The sequence below is a fragment of the Nerophis lumbriciformis genome, linkage group LG22 (assembly GCF_033978685.3).
Source record: "Nerophis lumbriciformis linkage group LG22, RoL_Nlum_v2.1, whole genome shotgun sequence".
NCBI classification, from domain to species: domain Eukaryota; kingdom Metazoa; phylum Chordata; class Actinopteri; order Syngnathiformes; family Syngnathidae; genus Nerophis; species Nerophis lumbriciformis.
In genome coordinates this window covers 25,832,759-25,859,452 of record NC_084569.2, presented here as the reverse complement: position 1 = coordinate 25,859,452, position 26,694 = coordinate 25,832,759, and positions in this window count along the sequence as shown.

The following is a 26,694-nucleotide window of genomic DNA, read 5'->3' as shown; positions in this document are numbered from 1 at the left end:
GGAGACATGTATCTTTGTTAGTTTTACTAGAAAAAGTATCTTTTGTAAGTTTTGCAACGACGCAATTTAGTTTTTTTAATTCAATAAGACAGTATAACTGTCATACTAAATGTAAAAGTTATATAAACATAACTCCAAAACCGAACATGCATTATGTCTAAAAATGCCTACAATATTGTATCAATGTGAGTTTTACCAGAATCAGGTAATTTGGTAAGGTTTACAAATACAAAAATTAGGTTTTACTCATAATGACAGGATAACTGCTACATTCAATTTGACAGTTATTTAAACGAAACTTCCTAACCACACATGCAAAAAGGCTAATAAAGCCTAAAACAATGCATCCTTTTGAGTTTTACTCGAAACATATGCTTTTTTAAGGCTTGCAAACACAAAAAGTAGTTTTTTTTACTAAATATGACAGTAATGTTCTTAAAATCCTGAGATAATGCGAAAAAAGCAATAAAAATGTTTTTCAACATATCTCCTACACCAAACATGCAACATTTCTATTAATGCCTGGAGACATGTATCTTTGTTAGTTTTACTAGAAAAATTATCTTTTGTTAGTTTTGCAACGACGCAAGTTAGTTTTTTTAATTCAATAAAACAGTACTGTCATACTAAATGTAAAAGTTTTATAATTATAACTCCAAAACTAAAGATGCATTATGTCTAAAAATGCCTGTAATATTGTATCTATGTGAGTTTTACCAGAATCATGTAATTTGGTAAGGTTTACAAATACATAAATTAGGTTTTTCTCATAATGACAGTATAACTGCTACATTCAATTTGAAAAATATTTAAACATAACTTCCTAACCACACATGCAAAAAGGCTAATAAAGCCTAAAATAATGCATCCTTGTGAGTTTTCCTCGAAACATATGCTTTTTTTAAGGCTTACAAACACAAAAAGTAGTTTTTTACTCAATATGACAGTAATGTTCTTAAAATCCTGAGATAATGCGAAAAAAGCAATACAAATGTTTTTCAACATAATTCCTACACCAAACATGCAACATTTCTAATAATACCTGGAGAAATGTATCTTTGTTAGTTTTACTAGAAAAATTATCTTTTGTAAGATTTGCAACGACGCAGGTTATTTTTTTTTAATTCAATATGACAGTATAACTGTCATTCTAAATGTAAAAGTTATATAAACATAACTCTAAAACTGAACATGCATTATGTCTGAAAATGTCAAAAATATTGTATAAATGTGAGTTTTACCAGAATCAGGTAATTTGGTAAGGTTTACAAATACAAAAATTAGGTTTTACTCATAATGACAGTATAGCTGCTACATTCAATTTGACAGTTATTTAAACATAACTTCCTCACTACACATGCAAAAAGGCTAATAAAGCCTAAAACAATGCATCCTTGTGAGTTTTACTCGAAACATATGCTTTTTTAAGGCTTGCAAACACTAAAAGTAGTTTTTTACTCAATATGACAGTAATGTTCTTAAAATCCTGAGATAATGCGAAAAAAGCAATAAAAATGTTTTTCAACATAATTCCTACACCAAACATGCAACATGTCTAATAATGCCTGGAGACATGTATCTTTTGTTAGTTTTCCTAGAAAAATTATCTTTTGTAAGTTTTGCAACGACGCAAGTTAGTTTTTTTAATTCAAAATGACAGTATAACTGTCATACTAAATATAAAAGTTTTATAATTATAAATCAAATCAAATCAAATCAACTTTATTTATAAAGCACATTTAAAATTTACCACAGGGGTAGCCAAAGTGCTGTACAATGAGCAGGTTAAAAGATAAAACGAGTACCGAGCAAACACAACACAACACAAACAGAACATGATAAAAAATAAATAATTAAAATAGAATTAATAAAAACATAAAAACATAAAAACAGGATCACAGCAGGTGTATTATGGGGCGCCATTGCAGGATGGATATCACTCAGTGTTAAAAGCCATGGAATAAAAGTATGTTTTTAAGAGAGATTTAAAAACAGGAAGAGAGGAGCAGCAACGGCGAAAGCTCTGTCACCTCTAAGCTTCAGCCTTGTGTCAGGGACCGTCAACAGCAGCTGATCGGCTGATCTTAAGGATCGGGTGGGGCAGTAAGGCTGAAGGAGGTCGGAGAGATAGGTTGGCGCGAGGTTGTTTAGACATTTAAAAACAAATAAAAGGAGTTTAAAATGTATTCGGTAACGCACAGGGAGCCAGTGAAGGGACGCTAAAATAGGGGTGATGTGCTCACGTCTGCGGGTCTGTGTTAGCAGACGAGCAGCAGAGTTCTGCACGAGCTGCAGGCGGGTGAGGGAGGCCTGGCTAATGCCAACATACAGGGCATTACAGTAATCAAGACGAGTCGAGATAAAAGCGTGGATTAATTTCTCAAGATCATGTCTTGATAGAAGCGGTTTCACTTTCGCTATTTGGCGTAATTGATAAAAGCTTTTTTGAACGACGCTGCTGATTTGTTTTTCGAATTTAAAATCTGAGTCAAACTTTACCCCCAGGTTTGTGACAGAGTCGCTGAGATACGGGGTCAGAGTGCCGAGGTCAACGTTGGGGGAGGGAGAGCGACTTGGACCGAACAACATAACTTCTGTTTTGTCTTCATTTAGGCTCAGGAAGTTAGCTGAAAGCCAGACTTTGATGTCGTGCAGGCAGTCAATAAGACTTTGAACCGTGTTATTTTGTGCCATGGGAAAATAAATCTGGCAATCATCGGCATAAAAATGAAATGCAATACTGTACTTCCTAAAAATAGAACCAAGGGGGAGAAGGTAAAGCGCAAATAAAATTGGGGCAAGGATTGAGCCCTGGGGGACCCCATGTGGTAAAGGAGCTGTGGACGACATAAAACTGTCTACTTTTACACAAAAACTCCTGTCGGTTAGGTACGACCGGAACCAGTTGAGGGCGGCGCCCTTAATGCCCACACAGTTCTCAAGACGAGTGATTAAGGTGGCGTGGTCGACGGTGTCGAACGCAGCAGACAGATCTAAAAGCACCAGGACAACATATTTACCAGAATCAGTGGACAGGAGGATATCGTTAAAAACTTTTAGAAGCGCTGACTCTGTGCTGTGGAGGGCTTTAAAACCGGACTGGAACAGCTCAGTGATACCATTATCCTCTAAGAAGGGCAGCAACTGACTGTAGACAACCTTCTCTAATATTTTGGAAATGTATGGAAGATTAGAGATAGGTCTGAAGTTAGAGAGGAGAGAGGGGTCGAGGCTGGGTTTTTTAAGTAGAGGTCGTACCACTGCATGTTTAAACTCTACTGGAACTATTCCAGAAGAGAGGCTAGAGATAACTCCAAAACTAAAGATGCTTTATGTCTAAAATGCCTGTAATATCGTATCTGTGTGAGTTTTACCAGAATCAGGTAATTTGGTAAGGTTTACAAATACAAAAATTAGGTTTTTCTCATAATGACAGTATAACTGCTACATTCAATTTGAAAGTTATTTAAACATAACTTCCTAACCGCACATGCAAAAAGGCTAATAAAGCCTAAAACAATGCATCCTTGTGAGTTTTATTCGAAACATATGCTTTTTTAAGGCTTGCAAACACTAAAATTATTTTTTTGCTCAATATGACAGTAATGTTCTTAAAATCCTGAGATAATGCGAAAAAAGCAATACAAATTTTTTTCAACATAATTCCTACACCAAAAATGCACAATGTCTAATACAGCCTGGAGACAAGCATCTTTGTTAGTTTTACTAGAAAAATTGTATTTTGTGAGGTTTGCAACGACGCAAGTTACTTTTTTTAATTCAATATGACAGTATAATTGTCATACTAAATATGACAGTTATATAAACATAACTCCAAAACCAAACTAAGAAACCAATGAATCTATGTGCGTTTTACTAGAATCAGGTATTTTGGTAAGATTTACAAATACAAAAATTAGGTTTTACTCATAATGCCACATTCAAATGACAGTTATTTAAACATAACTCCTAAACCAAACAGGCTCAAAGGATATCTATGCCTGGACAAATGCATATTTGTGAGTTTTACTGGAAAAACATTTTTTGTAAGGTTTGTAAAGACACAAGTTAGTTTTTTTTACTCAATATGATGTTATAACTGTCAGACTTAATATGAAAGTTATATAAACATAACTCCAAAACCAAACATGCCTTATGTCTAAAAATGCTTGAATTTTGAATCCATGTGAGTTTTACCAGAAACAGGTATTTTGGTAAGGTTTACAAATACAAAAATTAGGTTTAACTCATAATGACAGTATAACTGCCACATTCAAAATGACAGTTTTTTAAACATAACTCCTAAATCAAACACGCTAAATGGATAATAATGCCTGGAGAAAGGTAACTTTTTTAGTTTTACTGGAAAAAAAAATATTTTGTAAGACTTTTAAAGATACAAGTTAGTTTTTTTTAACTCAATAAGACAGTATAACTGTCATACTAAATGTAAAAGTTATATAAACATAACTCCAAAACCAAACATGCATTATGTCTAAAAATGCCTGTAATGATGCATGAGTTTTACTAGAATCAGTTGTTTTTGTAAGTTTTGCAAATACAAAATATTGGTTTTACTCACTATGACAGTATACTGTCACATTCAATCTGACAGTTATTTAAACATAACTCCTAAACCACCCATTCAAAATGACTAATAATGCCTGGAGAAATGTATCTCTGTGAATTTTTCTGGAAAAAAACATTTTGTAAGGTTTGTAAAAACACAAGTTAGTTTTCTTTTACTCAATATGACAGTATAACTGTCATACTAAATGTAAAAGTTATATAAACAAAACTTCTAAACCAAACATGCAATTTGTCTAAAAATGCCTGTAATATTGAATCTATGTGACTTTTACTAGAATCAGGTATTTTGTTAATGTTTACAAATACACAAAATAGGTTTTACTTACAATGCCAAATTCAAAATGACAGTTTTTTAAACATAACTCCTAAACCAAACATGGTAAATGGCTAATAATGCCTGGAGAAATGCATCTTTGTGAGTTTTACTGGAAAAAAATATATTTTGTAAGGTTTGTAAAGACTCAAGTTAGTTTTTTTTACTCAATATGACAGTATAACTGTCATACTAAATGTAAAATTTATATAAACATAACTCTAAAACCAAACATGCATTATGTCTAAAAATGACTATAATATTGTATCCATGTGAGTTTTAGTAGAATCAGTTGTTTTTGTAAGGTTTGCAAATACAACTTTTTGGTTTTACTCACTATGATAGTATACTGTCACATTCAATCTGACTGTTAATTAAACATAAATTCTAAACCAGAGATGCAAAATGGCTAATAATGCCTGGAGAAATGTATTTTTGTGAGTTTTACTGGAAAAAAATATTTTGAAAGGTTTGTATAACCTCCTCTCTGAGCTGCCACCTTAACGTGGTAGAGGAGTTTGCGTGTCCCAATGATCCTAGGAGCTATGTTGTCCGGGGGCTTCAATGCCCCCTGGTAGGGTCTCCCAAGACAAACAGGTCCTAGGTGAGGGATCAGACAAAGAGCAGCTCGAAGACTTCTATGGAAATACAAAAACCGAGACTCAGATTTCCCTCGCCCGGACGCGGGAGCCAGGCCCGGAGTTTGGGCACGATGGCGAGCGCCTGGTGGCCGGGCCTGTCCCCATGGGGCCCGGCCGGGCACAGCCCGAAGAGGCAACGTGGGTCCCCCCTTCAATGGGCTCACCACCCATAGCAGGGGCCATAGAGGTCGGGTGCAATGTGAGCTGGGCGGAAGCCGAAGGCAGGGCACTTAGCGGTCCGATCCTCAGCTACAGAAGCTAGCTCTTGGGACGTGGAACGTCACCTCGCTGGGGGGGAAAGAAGCCTGAGCTAGTGCGCGAGGTGGAGAAGTTCCGGCTAGATGTAGTCGGACTCACTTCAACGCACAGCAAGGGCTCTGGAACCAGTTCGCTCGAGAGGGGCTGGACTCCCTTCCACTCTGGCGTTGCCAGCAGTGAGAGGCGACGGGCTGGGGTGGCAATTCTTGTACACGTTGGAGTTCAACCCGGTGGACGAGAGGGTAGCTTCCCTCCGCCTTCGGGTGGGGGGTAGGGTCCTGACTGTTGTTTGCGCTTACGCGCCAAACAGCAGCTCAGAGTACCCACCCTTTTTGGATTCACTCGAGGGAGTACTTGAGGGTGCTCCCCCGGGTGATTCCCTTGTTCTACTGGGGGTTTTCAACGCTCATATTGGCAACAACAGTGAAACCTGGAGAGGCGTGATTGGGAAGAATGGCCACCTGGATCTGAACCCGAGTGGTGTTTTGTTATTGGACTTTTGTGCCCGTCACGGATTGTCCATAACGGACACCATGTTCAAGCATAAGGGTGTCCATATGTGCACTTGGCACCAGGACACCCTAGGCCGCAGTTCCATGATCGACTTTGTAGTTGTGTCATCGGATTTGCGGCCTCATGTTTTGGACACTACCGATCACCACCTGGTGGTGAGTTGGCTGCGATGGTGGGGGAGGATGCCGGACAGACCTGGCAGGCCCAAACGCATTGTGAGGGTTTGCTGGGAACGTCTGGTAGAGTCTCCTGTCAGAGAGACCTTCAATTCCCACCTCCAGAAGAACTTTGAACATGTCACGAGGGAGGTGCTGGACAATGAGTCCGAGTGGACCATGTTCCGCGCTTCTATTGTCGAGGCGGCTGATTGGAGCTGTGGCCGCAAGGTAGTTGGTGCCTGTCGTGGCGGTAATCCTAGAACCCGTTGGTGGACACCGGCGTTGAGGGATGCCGTCAAGCTGAAGGACTCTATCGGGTTCTTTTGGCTCATGGGACTCCTGAGGCAGCGGACAGGTACGACAGGCCAAGCGGTGTGCGGCTTCAGCGGTCGCAGAGGCAAAAAATCGGGCATGGGAGGAGTTCGGGGAAGCCATGGAAAACGACTTCCGGACGGCTTCGAAGAGATTCTGGACCACCATCCGCCGCCTCAGGAAGGGGAAGCAGTGCACTATCAACACTGTGTATGGTGAGGATGGTGTTCTGCTGACCTCGACTGCGGACGTTGTGGATCAGTGGAGGGAATACTTCGAAGACCTCCTCAATCCCACCAACACGTCTTCCTATGAGGAAGCAGTGCCTGGGCAGTCTGTGGTGGACTCTCCTATTTCTGGGGCTGAGGTTGCTGAGGTAGTTAAAAAGCTCCTCGGTGGCAAGGCCCCGGGGGTGGATGAGACCCGCCCGGAGTCCCTAAAGGCTCTGGATGCTGTGGGGCTGTCTCGGTTGACAAGACTCTGCAGCATCGCGTGGACATCGGGGGCGGTACCTCTGGATTGGCAGACCGGGGTGGTGGCTTCTCTCTTTAAAAAGGGGAACCGGAGGGTGTGTTCTAACTATCGTGAGATCACACTCCTCAGCCTTCCCGGTGAGGTCTATTCAGGTGTACTGGAGAGGAGGCTACGCCGGATAGTCGAACCTCAGGAGGAACAGTGTGATTTTCGTCCTGGTCGTGGAACTGTGGACCAGCTCTATACTCTTGGCAGGGTCCTTGAGGGTGCATGGGAGTTTGCCCAACCAGTCTACATGTGCTTTGTGGACTTGGAGAAGGCATTCGACTGTGTCCCTTGGGAAGTCCTGTGGAGAGTGCTCAGAGAGTATGGGGTATCGGACTGTCTGATTGTGGCGGTCCGCTCCCTATATGATCAGTGTCAGAGCTTGGTCCGCATTGCCGGCAGTAAGTCGGACACGTTTCCAGTGAGGGTTGGACTCCGCCAAGGCTGCCCTTTGTCACCGATTCTGTTCAAAACTTTTATGGACAGAATTTTTAGGCGCAGTCAAGGCGTTGAGGGGATCCGGTTTGGTGGCTGCAGGATTAGGTCTCTGATTTTTGCAGATGATGTGGTCCTGATGGCTTCATCTGACCAGGATCTTCAGCTCTCACTGGATCGGTTTGCAGCCGAGTGTGAAGCGACTGAGATGAGAATCAGTACCTCCAAGTCCGAGTCCATGGTTCTCGCCCGGAAAAGGGCGAGAACCCTTGAGGTTGGGGAGGAGATCTTGCCCCAAGTGGGGGAGTTCAAGTACCTCGGAGTCTTGTTCACGAGTGAGGGAAGAGTGGATCGTGAGATCAACAGGCGGATCGGTGCGGTATCTTCAGTAATGCGGATGCTGTATCGATCCGTTGTGGTGAAGAAGGAGCTGAGCCGGAAGGCAAAGCTCTCAATTTACCGGTCGATCTACGTTCCCATCCTCACCTATGGTCATGAGCTTTGGGTTATGACCGAAAAGACAAGATCACGGGTACAAGCGGCCGAAATGAGTTTCCTCCGCCGGGTGGCGGGGCTCTCCCTTAGAGATAGGGTGAGAAGCTCTGTCACCCGGGGGGAGCTCAAAGTAAAGCCGCTGCTCCTCCACATCGAGAGGAGCCAGATGAGGTGGTTCGGGCATCTGGTCAGGATGCCACCCGAACGCCTCCCTAGGGAGGTGTTTAGGGCACGTCCGACCGGTATTAGGCCACGGGGAAGACCCAGGACACGTTGGGAAGACTATGTCTCCCGGCTGGCCTGGGAACGCCTCGGGATCCCCCGAGAAGAGCTGGACGAAGTGGCTGGGGAGAGGGAAGTCTGGGCTTCCCTGCTTAGGCTGCTGCCCCCGCGACCCGACCTCGGATAAGCGGAAGAAGATGGATGGATGGATGGATGGTTTGTATAGACACAAGTTAGTTTTTTTTACTCAATACACTGAAAAAAGTGACTTTTTGGTGCTGTAAACTCTATTAGAGTAACTGTCATAATTTATACCTAGTATTTTTAACATTCAGTAAGAACTAGAGTTTCTTAAGTAAAATTAAACATTTTATTAATTATTTATTAATACATGAATTATGGGGGAAGAGTAAGTTTTGCTTATGTTTCCTCATACTATGTAAATGTTTAATAGTTGTACGTACATAAACCTAAAAATATTACATAAACTTTACTCTGAAAATCTAGTGTTTTGAAACGCATGCACGACGACGCATGCGCACAGCACAACAGGCTCTGGCCGACTGGCTCTGCTCCGGCCGTTAGGATCACTTCACAGAGCACTGCAAGGTGTAGCGCGCGCAAATCATTCCACAGGTAAGTTATTACGTTCTGTATGAACGCAAGAAACTGCGATGAGGTGGTGACTTGTCCAGGGTATACCCCGCCTTCCGCCCAATTGTAGCTGAGATAGGCTCCAGCACCCCCCCGCGACCCCAAAGGGAATAAGTGGTAGAAAATGGATGGATGGATGGATGAACGCAAGAAGCTGCGGTACTCCAACCTTGCAGCTGAGGCAGAGGACAGAGGCTGGAGGGTAAGGGTGTGCCCATTAGAGGTGGGCTGTAGGGGCTTGTAGCAAGCACAACGGAAAAGCTCCTTAGGGAGGTTGGAGTCAGGGGGCAGGCTCACAGACAGGCCATTAAAGAGCTGGCCAACACAGCAGAGAGGACGAGCCATTGGTTGTGGTTGAGGAAGAGTGACACCAGCTGGGCTGCTAAGGCTAACACCTAATGGGACGCACACACCCAGGGATTTGATCACCCTGGGGTGGTCCTTCCTCGGCAGAGGGTGTCTTGTGGTAAGCCGGGCCGAAACACCCCGTAACGCTGGGGCACACAACTGAAAAGTGTCCCAATGGTAAAAAAGCCTCCCAGCAGTGTCACCGAGCCTCATTTAGGTATGCGGTCAGGTGCAAGCCTGGCTCAGGGAAGACGACGCCCCTGCCAACGAGTCCTTTCAACCAATTCTAAATAACTGTCATATTGAGTGATACTGTCATAGTGAGTAAAACCTAATTTTTGTATTTGTAAACCTTACAAAAACTACTGATTCTAGTAAAACTCACACATATACAATATTACAGGCATTTTTAGACATAATGCATGTTTGGTTTTGGAGTTACATTTATATAACTTTCATATATAGTATGACAGCTATACTGTTATATTGAGTAAAAAAACTAACTTGTGTCTTTACAAGACTTACAAAATATTTGTTTCTAGTAAAACTCACAAAGCTATATTTCTCCAGGCATTATTAGCCATTTTGCATGTGTGGTTTAGGAGTTATGTTAAAATAACTGTCATATTAAATGTGGCAGTTATACTGTCATTATGAGTAAAACCTAAGTTTTGTATTTGTAAACCTTACCAAAATACTTGATTCTGGTAAAACTCACGTAATTTCAATATTACAGGCATTTTTAGACGGATTGCATTTTGGTTTTAGTTATGTTTATATAACTTTCATATTTAGTATGACAGATATACTGTTATATTGAGTAAAAAAAACCTAACTTGTGTTTTTACAAACCTTACAAAATATTTTTTTTCCAGTAAAACTCACAAAGATACATTTCTCCAGGCATTATTAGCCATTTTGCATGTGTGGTTTACAAGTTATGTTTAAATAAGTGTCAGATTGAATGTGACAGTATACTGTCATAGTGAGTAAAACCCATATTTTGTATTTGCAAACCATACAAAAACAACCAATTCTAGTGAAACTCACATGGATACAATATTACAGGCATTTTTAGACGTAATACATGTTTGGTTTTGGAGTTATGTTTATATAACTTTTACATTTAGTATGACAGTTATACTGTCATATTGAGCAAAAAAAAACTAACTTGTGTCTTGTGCCCACTGGGGTGAGTTTTTCCTTGCCCATATGGGGGCTCTGTACCGAGGATGTTGTTGTGGATTGTGCAGCCCTTTGAGACACTTGTGATTTAGGGCTGTATAAATAAACATTGATTGATTGATTGATTACCAAAACACCTGATTCTAAAAAAACTCACACAGATTCAATATTACAGGCATTTTTAGACGGATTGCATGTTTGGTTTTGGAGTTATGTTTATATAACTTTTACATTTAGTATGAGAGTTATACTGTCATATGGAGTAAAAAAAAAATAACTTGTGTCTTTACAAACCTTACAAAAAAAAATGTGTTCCAGTAAAACTCACAAAGATACATTTCTCCAGGCATTATTAGCCATTTAGCATATTTGGTTCAGGAGTTATGTTTAAATAACTGTCATTTTGAATGTGGCAGTTATACTGTCTTTATGAGTAAATACTAATTTTTGTATTTGTAAACCTTACCAAAATACCTCTCCTCTCTGAGCTGCCACCTTACCGTGGTAGAGGAGTTTGCGTGTCCCAATGATCCTAGGAGCTATGTTGTCCGGGGGCTTTATGCCCCCTGGTAGGGTCTCCCAAGACAAACAGGTCCTAGGTGAGGGATCAGACAAAGAGCAGCTCGAAGACCTCCATGACGAATACAAATAAAGGACCCAGATTTCCCTCGCCCAGACACGGGTCACCGGGGCCCCCCTCTGGAGCCAGGCCCGCAGGTGGGGCACGATGGCGAGCGCCTGGTGGCCGGGCCTGTCCCCATGGGGCCCGGCCGGGCACAGCCCGAAGAGACAAAGTGGGTCCCCTCTCCAATGGGCTCACCACCCATAGCAGGGGCCATAGAGGTCGGGTGCAGTGTGAGCTGGGCGGCAGACGACGGCAGGGCACTTGGCGGTCCGATCCTCGGCTACAGAAGCTAGCTCTTGGGATGTGGAACGTCACCTCGCTGGGGGGGACGGAGCCTGAGCTAGTGCGCGAGGTTGAGAAGTTCCGGCTAGATATAGTCGGACTCACTTCGACGCACAGCAAAGGCTCTGGAACCAGTTCTCTCGAGAGGGGCTGGACTCTCTTCCACTCTGGCGTTGCTGGCAATGAGAGGTGACGGGCTGGGGTGGCAATTCTTGTTGCCCCCCGGCTCAGAGCCTGCACGTTGGAGTTCAACCCGGTGGACGAGAGGGTAGCTTCTCTCCGCCTTCGGGTGGGGGGACGGGTCCTGACTGTGGTTTGCGCTTACGCGCCAAACCGCAGCTCAGAGTACCCACCCTTTTTGGATTCGCTCGAGGGAGTACTTGAGAGTGCTCCCCCGGGTGATTCCCTCGTTCTACTGGGGGACTTCAATGCTCATGTTGGCAGCGACAGTGAAACCTGGAGAGGCGTGATTGGGAAGAATGGCCGCCCGGATCTGAACCCGAGTGGTGTTCTGTTATTGGACTTTTGTGCCCGTCACAGATTGTCCATAATGAACACCATGTTCGAACATAAGGGTGTCCATATGTGCACTTGGCACCAGGACACCCTAGGCCGCAGTTCCTTGATTGACTTTGTAGTTGTGTCATCGGATTTGCGGCCTCATGTTTTGGACACTCGGGTGAAGAGAGGGGCGGAGCTTTCAACCGATCACCACCTGGTGGTGAGTTGGCTGCGATGGTGGGGGAGGATGCCGGACAGACCTGGCAGGCCCAAACGCATTATGAGGGTTGGGCTGGGAACGTCTGGCAGAATCTCCTGTCAGAGAGAGTTTCAATTCCCACCTCCGGAAGAACTTTGAACATGTCACGAGGGAGGTGCTGGACATTGAGTCCGAGTGGACCATGTTCCGCGCCTCTATTGTCGAGGCAGCTGATTGGAGCTGTGGCCGCAAGGTAGTTGGTGCCTGTCGTGGCGGTAATCCTAGAACCCGTTGGTGGACACCGGCGGTGAGGGATGCCGTCAAGCTGAAGAAGGAGTCCTATCGGGTTCTTTTGGCTCATAGGACTCCTGAAGCAGCGGACAGGTACCGACAGGCCAAGCGGTGTGCGGCTTCAGCGGTTGCGGAGGCAAAAACTCGGACATGGGAGGAGTTCGGGGAGCCATGGAAAACGACTTCCGGATGGCTTCGAAGCGATTCTGGACCACCATCCGCCGCCTCAGGAAGGGGAAGCAGTGCACTATCAACACCGTGTATGGTGAGGATGGTGTTCTGCTGACCTCGACTGCGGATGTTGTGGATCGGTGGAGGGAATACTTCGAAGACCTCCTCAATCCCACCAACACGTCTTCCTATGAGGAAGCAGTGCCTGGGGAATCTGTGGTGGGCTCTTCTATTTCTGGGGCTGAGGTTGCTGAGGTAGTTAAAAAGCTCCTCGGTGGCAAGGCCCCGGGGGTGGATGAGATCCGCCCGGAGTTCATTAAGGCTCTGGATGCTGTGGGGCTGTCTTGGTTGACAAGACTCTGCAGCATCGCGTGGACATCGGGTGCGGTACCTCTGGATTGGCAGACCGGGGTGGTGGTTCCTCTCTTTAAGAAGGGGAACCGGAGGGTGTGTTCTAACTATCGTGGGATCACACTCCTCAGCCTTCCCGGTAAGGTCTATTCAGGTGTACTGGAGAGGAGGCTACGCTGGATAGTCGAACCTCGGATTCAGGAGGAACAGTGTGGTTTTCGTCCTGGTCGTGGAACTGTGGACCAGCTCTATACTCTCGGCAGGGTCCTTGAGGGTGCATGGGAGTTTGCCCAACCAGTCTACATGTGTTTTGTGGACTTGGAGAAGGCATTCGACCGTGTCCCTCGGGAAGTCCTGGGGGAGTGCTCAGAGAGTATGGGGTATCGGATTGTCTGATTTTGGCGGTCCGCTCCCTGTATGAACAGTGTCAGAGCTTGGTCCGCATTGCCGGCAGTAAGTCGGACACGCTTCCAGTGAGGGTTGGACTCCGCCAAGACTGCCCTTTGTCACCGATTCTGTTCATAACTTTTATGGACAGAATTTCTAGGCGCAGTCAAGGCGTTGAGAGGATCTGGTTTGGTGGCTGCAGGATTAGGTCTCTGCTTTTTGCAGATGATGTGGTCCTGATGGCTTCATCTGGCCAGGATCTTCAGCTCTCGCTGGATCGGTTCGCAGCCGAGTGTGAAGCGACTGGGATGAGAATCAGTACCTCCAAGTCCGAGTCCATGGTTCTCGCCCGGAAAAGGGTGGAATGCCATCTTCGGGTTGGGGAGGAGACCCTGCCCCAAGTGGAGGAGTTCAAGTACCTCGGAGTCTTGTTCACGAGTGAGGGAAGAGTGGATCGTGAGATCGACAGGCGGTTTGGTGTGGCATCTTCAGTAATGCGGACGCTGTATCGATCTGTTGTGGTGAAGAAGGAGCTGAGCCGGAAGGCAAAGCTCTCAATTTACCGGTCGATCTACGTTCCCATCCTCACCTATGGTCATGAGCTTTGGGTTATGACCGAAAGGACAAGATCACGGGTACAAGCGGCCAAAATGAGTTTCCTCCGCCGGGTGGCAGGGCTCTCACTTAGAGATAGGGTGAGAAGCTCTGTTATCCGGGGGAGCTCAAAGTAAAGCCGCTGCTCCTCCACATCGAGAGGAGCCAGATGAGGTGGTTCGGGCATCTGATCAGGATGTCACCCGATCGCCTCCCTCGGGAGGTGTTTAGGGCACGTCCGACCGGTAGGAGGCCACGGGGAAGACCCAGGACACGTTGGGAAGACTATGTCTCCCGGCTGGCCTGGGAACGCCTCGGGATCCCCCGGGAGGAGCTGGACGAAGTGGCTGGGGAGAGGGAAGTCTGGGCTTCCCTGCTTAGGCTGCTGCCCCCGCGACCCGACCTCGGATAAGCGGAAGAAGATGGATGGATGGATGGACCAAAATACCTGATTCTGGTAAAACTCACATAGTTTCAATATTACAGGCATTTTTAGACGGATTGCAAGTTTGGTTTTGGAGTTATTTTTATATAACTTTTACATTTTGTATGACAGTTATACTGTCATATTGAGTAAAAAAAACTAACTTGTGTCTTTACAAACCTTAGAAAATATTTTTTTCCCCCAGTAAAATTCACAAAGATACCAGGCATTACATATCTCCAGGCATTATTAACCATTTTGCATGTGTTGTTTAGGAGTTATGTTTAAATAAGTGTCATATTGAGTGTGGCAGTTAAACTGTCATTATGAGTAAAACCAAAATTTTGTATTTGTAAACCTTACCAAAATACCTGATTCTAGTAAACCTCACATAGAGTCAATATTACAGGAATAGTTAGACGGATTGTATGTTTGGTTTTGGAGTTATGTTTATTTAACTTTCATATTTAGTACGACAGTTATACTGTCATATTAAGTAAAACAACTCATTTGTGTCTTTACAAACCTTACAAAATGTTTTTTTCCCAGTAAAATTCACAAAGATACATTTCTCCAGGCATTATTAGCCATTTTGCATGTGTGGTTTAGTAGTTATGTTTATATAACCTTTACATTTAGTATGACAGTGATACTGTCATATTGAGTAAAAAAAAACCTAACTTGTCTCTTTACAAACCTTATAAAATACTTTTTTTCCAGTAAAACTCACAAAGATACATTTCTCCAGGCATTATTAGCCATTTAGCATATTTGGTTTAGGCGTTATGTTTAAATAACTGTCATTTTGAATGTGGCAGTTATACTGTCTTTATGATAAATGATAAATGGGTTGTACTTGTATAGCGCTTTTCTACCTTCAAGGTACTCAAAGCGCTTTGACACTACTTCCACATTTACCCATTCACACACACATTCACACACTGATGGAGGGAGCTGCCATGCAAGGCGCTAACCAGCACCCATCAGGAGCAAGGGTGAAGTGTCTTGCTCAGGACACAACGGACATGACGAGGTTGGTACTAGGTGGGGATTGAACCAGGGACCCTCGGGTTGCGCACGGCCACTCTCCCACTGCGCCACGCGAAAACCTATTTTTTGTATTTGTAAACCTTACCAAAATACCTGATTCTGGTAAAACTCACATAGTTTCAATATTACAGGCATTTTTAGATGGATTGCAAGTTTGGTTTTGGAGTTATGTTTACATAACTTTTACATTGTGTATGACAGTTATACTGTCATATTGAGTAAAAAAAAAACTAACTTGTGTCTTTACAAACCTTACAAAATATTTTTTTTCCCCAGTAAAACTCACAAAGATCCCAGGCAATACATTTCTCCAGGCATTATTAACCATTTTGCACGTGTCTTTTAGGAGTTATGTTTAAATAACTGTCATATTGAGTGTGGCAGTTATACTGTCATTATCAACCAAAATTTTGTATTTGTAAACCTTACCAAAATACCTGATTCTAGTACAACTCACATAGAATCAATATTACAGGAATTGTTAGACGGATTGCATGTTTGGTTTTGGAGTTATGTTTATTTTAATTTCATATTTAGTATGACCGTTATACTGTCATATTAATTAAAAACACTAATTTGTGTCTTTACAAACCTTACAAAATATTTTTTTCCAGTAAAATTCACAAAGATACATTTCTACAGGCATTATTAGCCATTTTGCATGTGTGGTTTAGGAGTTATGTTTATATAACTTTTACATTTAGTATGACAGTCATATTGTCATATTGAGTAAAAAAAACTAATTTGTGTCTTTACAAACCTTTCAAAAAATTGTTTTTTCCAGTAAAACTCACAAATATACATTTCTCCAGGCATTATTAGCCATTTAGCATGTTTGGTTTAGGAGTTATGTTTAAAAAACTCTCAAATTGAATGTAGCAGTTATACTGTCATTATGAGTAAACCCTAATTTTTATATTTGTAAACCATACCAAAATACCTGATTCTAGTAAAACTCACATAGATTCAATATTACAGGCATTTTTAGACGGATTGCATGTTTGGTTTTGGAGTTATGTTTATATAACTTTCATATTTAGTATTCTCCTTTCAACAAATTCTAAATAACCGTCATATTGAGTGTGACAGTATACTATCATAGTGAGTAAAACCTAATTTTTGTATTTGTAAACTTTACAAAAACAACTGATTCTAGTAAAACACACATGTATACAATATTACAGGGATTTTAAGACATAATGCATGTTTAGTTTTTGAGTTATGTTTATATAACTTTCATATTTAGTTTGACAGTTAAACTGTAATATTGAATGAAAAAAACTAACTGCGTCTTTGCAAATCTTACAAAATATAAATTTTCTAGTAAAACTAACAAAGATACATGTCTCCAGGCATTATTAGACATTTTGCATGTTAGGTTTAGGATTTATGTTGGAACATTTTTATTGCTTTTTTCAAATTATCTCAGGATTTTAAGAACATTACTGTCATATTGAGTAAAAAAACTTGTTTTTGTGTTTGCAAGCCTTAAAAAAGCATATGTTTCGAGTAAACTCAGAAGGATGCATTGTTTTAGGCATTATTGGCCTTTTTGCATGTGTGGTTAGGAAGTTATGTTTAAATAACTCTCAAATTGAATGTAGCAGTTATACTGCCATTATGAGTAAACCCTAATTTTTATATTTGTAAACCTTACCAAAATACCTGATTCTGGTAAAACTCACATAGATAAAATATTACAGGAATTTTTAGACATAATGCATGTTTAGTTTTGGAGTTATGTTTATATAACTTTCATATTTAGTATTCTCCTTTCAACAAATTCTAAATAACTGTCATATTGAGAGTGACAGTATACTGTCATAGTGAGTAAAACCTCATTTTTGTATTTGTAAACCTTACAAAAACAACTGATTCTAGTAAAACTCACACATATACAATATTACAGGCATTTTTAGACATAATGCATGTTTGGTTTTGGAGTTATGTTTATATAACTTTCATGGCGGCGCCCTGATGGCAGCGGCTTGCAGACGCTCTTGGAAGTGTAGAGCGATTTGGCAAAAATACCCGTCAATTCTGTCTATTTCATGGCTGGCTCACAGCGTGGACACTTCGTGATCAGATACGACCGACAGACGATTCTGGATGTGGATAGATCGGGCCGTTATAGGCTGAAAGATGCGGGTACTTTCGACCTCCTCGCTAGCATGGGGATTCTTCGCTGGCTACATCCAGCGGTCTCTAAAGCAGCGGAGTTAAGTGCCAGCGGGGACCGTCAACGGAAGACACGTAAGCGGTGTGAGCGGAAGCAGAAGCGGGGATGCCGAGCGGGGCTAACAACAAAGCGAAAGGCTAATCCTCAAAGAAGCGCTAGTCAGGGTGAGAAGTTTGTTAAAATAGAACTAGCCAGCGCCAGGCTGGATAATACCTGCACACATAGCAACTATTTTAGAACAATACACAACTCAAATTTTTTTTTTTCTGTGTCAGAAGTAGACAGGCACTCTACTGAGGTGGCAAGTTATGATGCGTTCGGTTTATCACAACATCAAGCAAACAATCGGAAAATTCCCGTCATATCAATTCCTAGATATGGTCGAAATTATTTAAAGTGCACTACACATAATAAACACAACATTATTAATATTGCTACTACGGATAATTTCAACAAAAACTCCTCAAAACAGCCCACTACCTATAATATGGGCTTCTTAAACATAAGATCATTATCTTCCAAAACGCTATTAGTTAATGAGGTCATTAGAGACAATAATCTTGACGTTATTGGTCTCGCCGAGACCTGGCTCAAACCAGACGATTTCTTTGCGCTGGGTGAGGCGTCTCCTCCTGGCTATGCGGGAGCGCATATTGCCCGTCCCATTAGAAGGGGTGGGGGAGTTGCACTCATACACAATAAAAACTTTAATCTTACCCCGAACCTAAATAATAAATATAACTCGTTTGAGATGCTTACTATGAGGTTTGTCACACCGCTGCCTCTCCACCTGGCTGTTATCTACCGCCCCCCAGGACCCAATTCGGACTTCATCAGTGAATTTTCAGAGTTCGTTTCTGATTTAGTGACGCACGCCGACAATATAATCATAATGGGGGACTTTAATATCCATATGAATACCCCATCGGACCCTCAGTGCATGGCGCTCCAGACTATAATTGATAGCTGTGGTCTTACACAAATAATAAATGAACCTACGCATCGCAACGGAAATACAACTGATGCATTTTTTAAGGCAATATTAGCTCATTTTATGTGTAGTTTAGGAGTTATGTTTAATTTACTGTCATATTGAGTGTACATTGTCATGGTGAAAAAAACTTAATTTTTGTATTTGCAAAAATTTCAAACACAACTGATTCTAGTAAAACTCACATGGATTCAATATTACAGGCATTTTTACACATTTTGCATGTTTGATTTAGGAAATATGATTGAATACATTTTCATTGCTTTTTTCGCATTATCTCAGGATTTTAGGAATATTACTGTCATATTGAGTAAAAACTACTTTTTGTGTTTGCAAGATTTAAAAAAGCATATGTTTCGAGTAAAACTCCGTAGAATGCATTATTTGAGGCATCATTAGACATTTTGCATGTGTAGTTTAGGAGTTATGATTAAATAACTGTCATATTGAGTGTGACAGTTTTCTTTCATAAAGAGTAAAACCTAATTTTTGTTTTTGCAAACCTTACTAAAACAACTGATTCTAGTAAAACTCACATGATTCAATATTACAGGCATTTTTACACATTTTGTATGTTTAGTTTAGAAATTAATATTGCATACATTTTTATTGCTTTTTTCGCATTATCTCAGGATTTTAAGAACATTACTGTCATATTGAGTAAAAAAATACTTTTTGTGTTTGCAGGCCTCAAAAAAGCATATGTTTCGAGGAAAACTCCCAAGGATCCATTATTTCAAGCATTATTAGCCCTTTTGCATGAGTAGTTTAGGAGTTATGATTCAATAACTGTCATATTGAGTGTGACAGTTTACTTTCATAAAGAGTAAAACATAATTTTTGTTTTTGAAAACCTTACTAAAACAACTGATTCTAGTAAAACTCACATGGATTTAATATTACAGGCATTTTTAGACATTTTGCATTGTTGGTTTAGGAATTATGTTGGAATGCATTTTTATTGCTTTTTTCTCATTATCTCAGAATTTTAAGAACATTACTGTCGTATTGAGTAAAAAACTACTTTTTGTGTTTGCAAGCCTTAAAAAAGCATATGTTTCGAGTAAAACTCACAAGAATGCATTATTTCAGGCAATATTAGCTCATTTTTATGTATAGTTTAGGAGTTATGTTTAATTTACTGTCATATTGAGTGTACATTGACATGGTGAAAAAAACCTAATTTTTGTATTTGCAAACCTTTCAAACACAACTGATTCTAGTAAAACATACATTGATTCAATATTACAGGCATTTTTACACATTTTGCATGTTTGGTTTAGGAATTATAATGGAATACATTTTTTTTTGCTTTTTTTCGTATTATCTCAGGATTTTAAGAACATTACTGTCATATTGAGTAAAAAAACTACTTTTTGTGTTTGCAAGATTTAAAAAAGCATATGTTTTGAGTAAAACTCCCAAGGATGCATTATTTCAGGCATCAATAGCCATTTTGCTTGTGTGGATTAGGAGTTTTTAAATAAATGTCATATTGCGTGTGGCAGTTATACTGTCATTATGAGTAAAACCTAATTTTTGTATTTTTAAACCTTATAAACCTCCTGATTCTAGTAAAATTCACAAAGATACAATATTACAGGCATTTTTAGACATAATGCAGGTTTGGTTTTGGAGTTAGTTTTATAACTTTTCATATTTAGTATGACAGTTATACTGTCATATTAAGTAAACAAAACAAAAAAACTTGTGTCTTTGCCTTACAAAATATTTTTTTTCAGTAAAACTCACAAAGATACATTTCTCTTATTAGCCATTTTGCATGTGTGGTTTCGGAGTTATGTTTAAATAACTGTCAGATACAGAGACAGAGACAGTATACATGGGGAAGGGGTGGCGCAGTTGGGAGAGTGGCCGTTCCAGCAACCTGAGGGTTCTTGGTTCGATCCCCACCTTCTACCAACCTCGTCACGTCCGTTGTGTCCTTGAGGGAGACACTTTATCCTTGCTCCTGATGGGTTGTGGTTAGGGCCTTGCATGCCAGCTCCCGCCATCAGTGTGTGAATGTGTGTGAGAGGTGACGGGCTCGGGTGGCAATTCTTGTTGTCCCCCGGCTCAAAGCCTGCACGTTGAGTTCAACCCAGTGGACCAGTGGGTAGCTTTCCTCCGCCTTCGGGTGGGGGGACGGGTCCTGACTGTTGTTTGGCCTTACGCGCCAAACGGCAGCTCAGAGTACCCACCCTTTTTGGATTCACTCGAGGGAGTACTGGAATGTGCTCCACCGGGTGATTCCCTCGTTCTACTGGGGGCCTTCAACGCTCATCTTGGCAACAACAGTGAAACCTGGAGAGGCGTGATTGGGAAGAATGGCCGCCCGGATCTGAACCCGAGTGGTGTTTTGTTATTGGACTTTTGTGCTCGTCACAGATTGTCAATAACAAACACCAAGTTCAAACATAAGGGTGTCCATATGTGCACTTGGCACCAGGACACCCTAGGCCGCAGTTCCATGATCGATTTTGTAGTTGTGTCATCGGATTTGCGGTCTCATGTTTTGGACACTCGGGTGAAGAGAGGGGCGGAAATTTCTACCGATCACCACCTGGTGGTGAGTTGGCTGCGATGGTGGGGGAGGATGCCTGACAGACCTGGCAGGCCCAAACGCATTGTGAGGGTTTGCTGGGAACGCCTCCGGAAGAACTTTGAACATGTCACGAGGGAGGCGCTGGACATTGAGTCTGAGTGGACCATGTTCCGTGCCTCTCTTGTCGAGCCGGCTGCTTGGAGCTGTGGCCGCAAGGAGTTTGGTGCCTGTTGTGGCGGTAATCCTAGAACCCGCTGGTGGACACCAGCAGTGAGCTGAAGAAAGAGCCTATCGGGTCCTTTTGACTCATGGGACTCCAGAGGCAGCCGACAGGCCAAGCGAAGTGTGGCTTCAACGGTCGCAGAGGCAAAAACTCGGACATGGGAGGAGTTTGGAGAAGCCGTGGAAAACGACTTCCAGATGGCTTCGAAGCGATTCTGGACCACCAACCGCCGGCTCAAGGGGGGGGAGCAGTGCACTGTAACACCGTGTATGGTGAGGATGGTGCGCTGCTGACCTCTACTGCAGCTGTTATTGATCGGTGGAGGGAATACTTCGAAGACCTCCTTAATCCCACCAACATGTCTTCCTATGAGGAAGCAGTGCCTGGGGAATCTGTGGTGGGCTCTCCTATTTCTGGGGCTGAGGATGCCAAGGTAGTTAAAAAGCTCCTCAATGGCAACGCCCTGGGGGTGGATGAGTTCCGTACGGAGTTCCTTAAGGCTCTGGATGCTGTGGGGCTGTCTTGGTTGACAAGACGACAAGACTCTGCAACTTCGTGTGGACATTGGGGGCGGTACTTCTGGATTGGGAGACCGGGGTGGTGGTTCCTCTCTTTAAGAAGGGGAACCAGAGGGTGTGTTTCAACTATCGTGAGATCACACTCCTCAGTCTTCCCGGTAAGGTCTATTCATGTGTACTGGAAAAGAGGCTACGCCGGATAGTCGAACCTCGGATTCAGGAGGAACAGTGTGGTTTACGTCCTGGTCGTGGAACTGCGGACCAGCTTTATACTCTCAGCAGGGTCCTTGAGGGTGCATGGGAGTTTGCCCAACCAGTCTACATGTGCTTTGTGGACTTGGAGAAGGCATTCGGCCATTTACCCCGGGAAGTCCTGTGGGGAGTGCTCAGAGAGTATGGGGTAACGGACTGTCTTATTGTGGCGGTTCGCTCCCTTTGCAAGAGTCAGAGCTTGGTCCGTAAGTCGCACCCGTTTCCAGTGAGGGTTGGACTCCGCCAAGGCTGCCCTTTGTCACCGATTCTGTTCATAACATTTATGGACAGAATTTCTAGGCGCAGTCAGGGCGTTGAGGGGATCTGGTTTGGTGGTTGCAGGATTAGGTCTCTGCTATTTGCAGATGATGTGGTCCTGATGGCTTCCTCTGGCCAAGATCTTCAGCCCTCACTGGATCGGTTCGAAAACGAGTGTGAAGTGACTGGGATGTGAATCAGCACCTCCAAGTCCGAGTCCATGGTTCTCGCCCGGAAAAGGGTGGAGTGCCATCTCCGGGTTGGGGAGGAGATCTTGCCCCAGGTGGAGGAGTTCAAGGACCTCAGAGTCTTGTTCACGAGTGAGGGAAGAGTGGATCGTGAGATCGACAGGCGGAACGGTGCGGCGTCTTCAGTAATGCGGACGCTGTATCAATCCGTTGTGGTGAAGAAGGAGCTGAGCCAGAAGGCAAAGCTCTCGATTTACCGGTCGATCTACGTTCCCATCCTCACCTATGGTCATGAGCTTTGTGTCATGGCCGAAAGGACAAAATCACGGGTACAAGCGGCCGAAATGAGTTTCCTCCGCCGGGTGGCGGGGCTCTCCCTTAGAGATAGGGTGAGAAGCTCTGTCATCCGGGAGGAGCTCAAAGTAAAGCCATTGCTCCTCCATTTCGAGAGGAGCCAGATGAGGTGGTTCGGGCATCTGGTCAGGATGCCACCCAAACGCCTCCCTAGGGAGGTGTTTCGGGCACGTCCGACCGGTAGGAGGCCCAGGAAGACCCAGGAAACGGGAAGCTTATCTCTCCCTGCTGGCCTGGGAACGCCCCGGGATCCCCCGGGAGGAGCTGGACGAAGTGGCTGGGGAGAGGAAAGTCTGGGCTTCCCTGCTTAGGCTGCAGCCCCAGCGACCCGACCTCGGATAAGTGGAAGAAAATGGATGGATGGATGGATGGAGTTATGTTTAAATAACTGTCATAAAGAGTAAAACCTCATTTTTGTATTTGTAAACCTTACCAAAACAACTGATTTTAGTAAAACTCACACAGATTCAGCTGCGATTGGACCTGGATAGCCTCCGGGAAGAAGTAGTGGAGTACCAAGTGCTTGGCAGTGAAGATCTTCCTCAGGAAGCAAAGCTTGACCGGTTTTTGGCCATGCTCGGGAGGAATGGAAAATTCCAGACTCTCGTGCATTTGATGAAAGCACTTTTGTGCGTGCCACACAGCAACGCATCATCAGAGAGGGTGTTCAGCATGGTTGGAAAAATAGTGACAGAGAATAGAACACGGATGGACAATTCAACCCTTAACTCAACAATGAGTAGATGAGTGTTATGTGTGTGTATATGTGTAAATAAATGAAAACTGAAATTCAAGTATTTATTTTATAAATATATATATATATATGTAATATATATATATAATTCACTGAAAGTCAAGTTTTTCTTATATATGTGTGTATATAAAATATATATATATATTTTTATATATATATATATATATATATATATATATATATATATATATATATATATATATATATATATATATATATATATATAGCTAGAATTCACTGAAAGTCAAGTTTTTCTTATATATTTGTGTATATATAAATCTATATATATATTTTTGTATATATGTATATGTATATATATATATATATATGATATGGTTGGCATGGCGTAGTGGGTAGAGCAACCATGCCAGAAACCTGAGGGTTGCAGGTTCGCTCCCCGCCTCTTACCATCCAAAATCGCTGCCGTTGTGTCCTTGGGCGGGACACTTCACCCTTTGCCCCCGGTGCCACTCACACCGGTGAACTGTATGATGAATGATAGGTAGTAGTCGGAGGGGCCGTTGGCGCAAATTGCAGCCACGCTTCCGTCAGTCTACCCCAGGGCAGCTGTGGCTATGAAAGTAGCTTACCACCACCAGGTGTGAATGATTGATGGGTTCTACATGTAAAAGCGACTTTGGGTACTTAGAAAAGCGCTATATAAATCCCAGTTATTATTATTATTATTATATGCAAAATAGGCTAATAAAGCCTAAAACAATGCATCCTTGTGAGTTTTACTCGAAACATATGCTATTTTAAGGCTTGCAATTACAAAAAGTAGTTTTTTACTCATTATGACAGTAATGTTCTTAAAATTCTGAGATAATGAGAAAAAAGCAATAAAAATGTTTTTCAACATAATTCCTACACCAAACATGCAAAATGTCTAATAATGCCTGGAGACTTGTACCCCTGTTAGTTCCACTAGAAAAAATATCTTTTGTAAGTTTTGCCATGACGCAAGTTAGTTTTTTTTTAATTCAATATGACAGTATAACTGTCATACCAAATATAAAAGTTATATAAACATAACTCCAAAACTGAACATGCATTTTGTCTAAAAATGCCTGTAATATTGTATCTACGTGAGTTTTACCAGAATCAAGTAATTTGGTAAGGTTTACAATTACATAAATTAGGGGTTTACTCATAACAGATGACTGCTACATTCAATTTGACAGTTATTTAAACATAACTTCCTAACCACACATGCAAAATAGGATAATACAGCCTAAAACGCTGCATCCTTGTGAGTTTTACTCGAAACATATGCTATTTTAAGGCTTGCAAACACAAAAAGTAGTTTTTTACTCATTATGACAGTAATAAATGGCTAATTATGCCTGGAGAAATGTATCTTTGTGAGTTTTACTGGGAAATTTTTTTTTTGTAAAGTTTATAAAGACACAAGATATTTTTTGTTTACTCAATATGATGGTACGGTATAACTGTCATACTAAATATAAAAGTTGTATAAACATAACTCCAAAACCAAACATGCATTATGTCTAAAAATGCCTGCAATATTGTACTTATGTGATTTTTACCAGAATCAGGTATTTTTGGTAAGGTTTACAAATACAACAATTAGGTTTTAAGCGCTATGACTGTATACTGTCACATTCAATCTCACAGTTATTTAAACATACTGTAACTCCTAAACCACAATTACAAAATGGCTAATAATGCCTAGAAAAGTGTATCTTTGTGAGTTTTCTGGGAATTTTTTTAAATTTTTTATAAGGTTTGTAAAGAAACAAGTTAGTTTTTTTACTTAATATGACAGTATAACTGTCATACTAAATATGAAAGTTAAATAAACATAACTCCAAAACCAAACTTGGAATACGTCTAAAAATGCCTGTAATATTGAATCTATGTGAGTTTTACCAGAATCAGGTATTTTGGTAAGGTTTACAAATACAAAAATTGGGTTTTACTCATAATGACAGTATAACTGCCATATTCAAAATAACAGTTATTTAAACATAACTCCTAAACCAAACATGCCAAATGGCTAATAATGCCTGGAGAAATGTACCTTTGTGAGTTTTGCTAGAAAAACATATTTTGTAAGGTTTGTAAAGACAAAAATTATTATTTTTTACTCAATATGATGGTATAACTGTCAAACTAAATATAAAAGTAATATAAACATAATTCCAAAACCAAACTCCTAAACCAAACTTGCAATCCGTCTAAAACTGCCTGTAATATTGAATCTATATGAGTTTTACCAGAATCAGGTATTTTGGTAAGGTTTACAGATACAAATCTTGGGTTTTACTCATAATGACAGTATAACTGCATTATTTGATATGACAGTTATTTAAACATAACTCCTAAACCAAACATGATAAATGGCTAATAATGCCTGGAAAAATGTATATAAACATAACTCCAAAACCAAACATGCATTATGTCTAAAAATGCCTGTAATATTGTATCTATGTGAGTTTTACCAGAATCAGGTATTTTGGTAAGGTTCATAAATACAAAATTTAGGTTTTACTCATAATGACAGTATAACTGCCATATTCAAAATAACAGTTATTTAAACATAACTCCTGAACCAAACATGCTAAATGGCTATTAATGCCTGGAGAAATGTATACAAACATAACTCCAAAACCAAACATGCATTATGTCTAAAAATGCCTTTAGTATTGTATCTATGTGAGTTTTACCAGAATCAGGTATTTTGGTAAGGTTTACATATACACAAATTTGGTTTTACTCATAATGACAGGATTACTGCCACATTTAATATGACAGTTATGTAAACATAACTCCTATACCACACATGCAAAATGGTTAATAATGCCTGGAGAAAGGTATCTTTGTGAGTTTTACTGGAAAAAACGAAATTGTAAGGTTTATAAAGACAAAAGTTAATTTTTTTACTCAATAT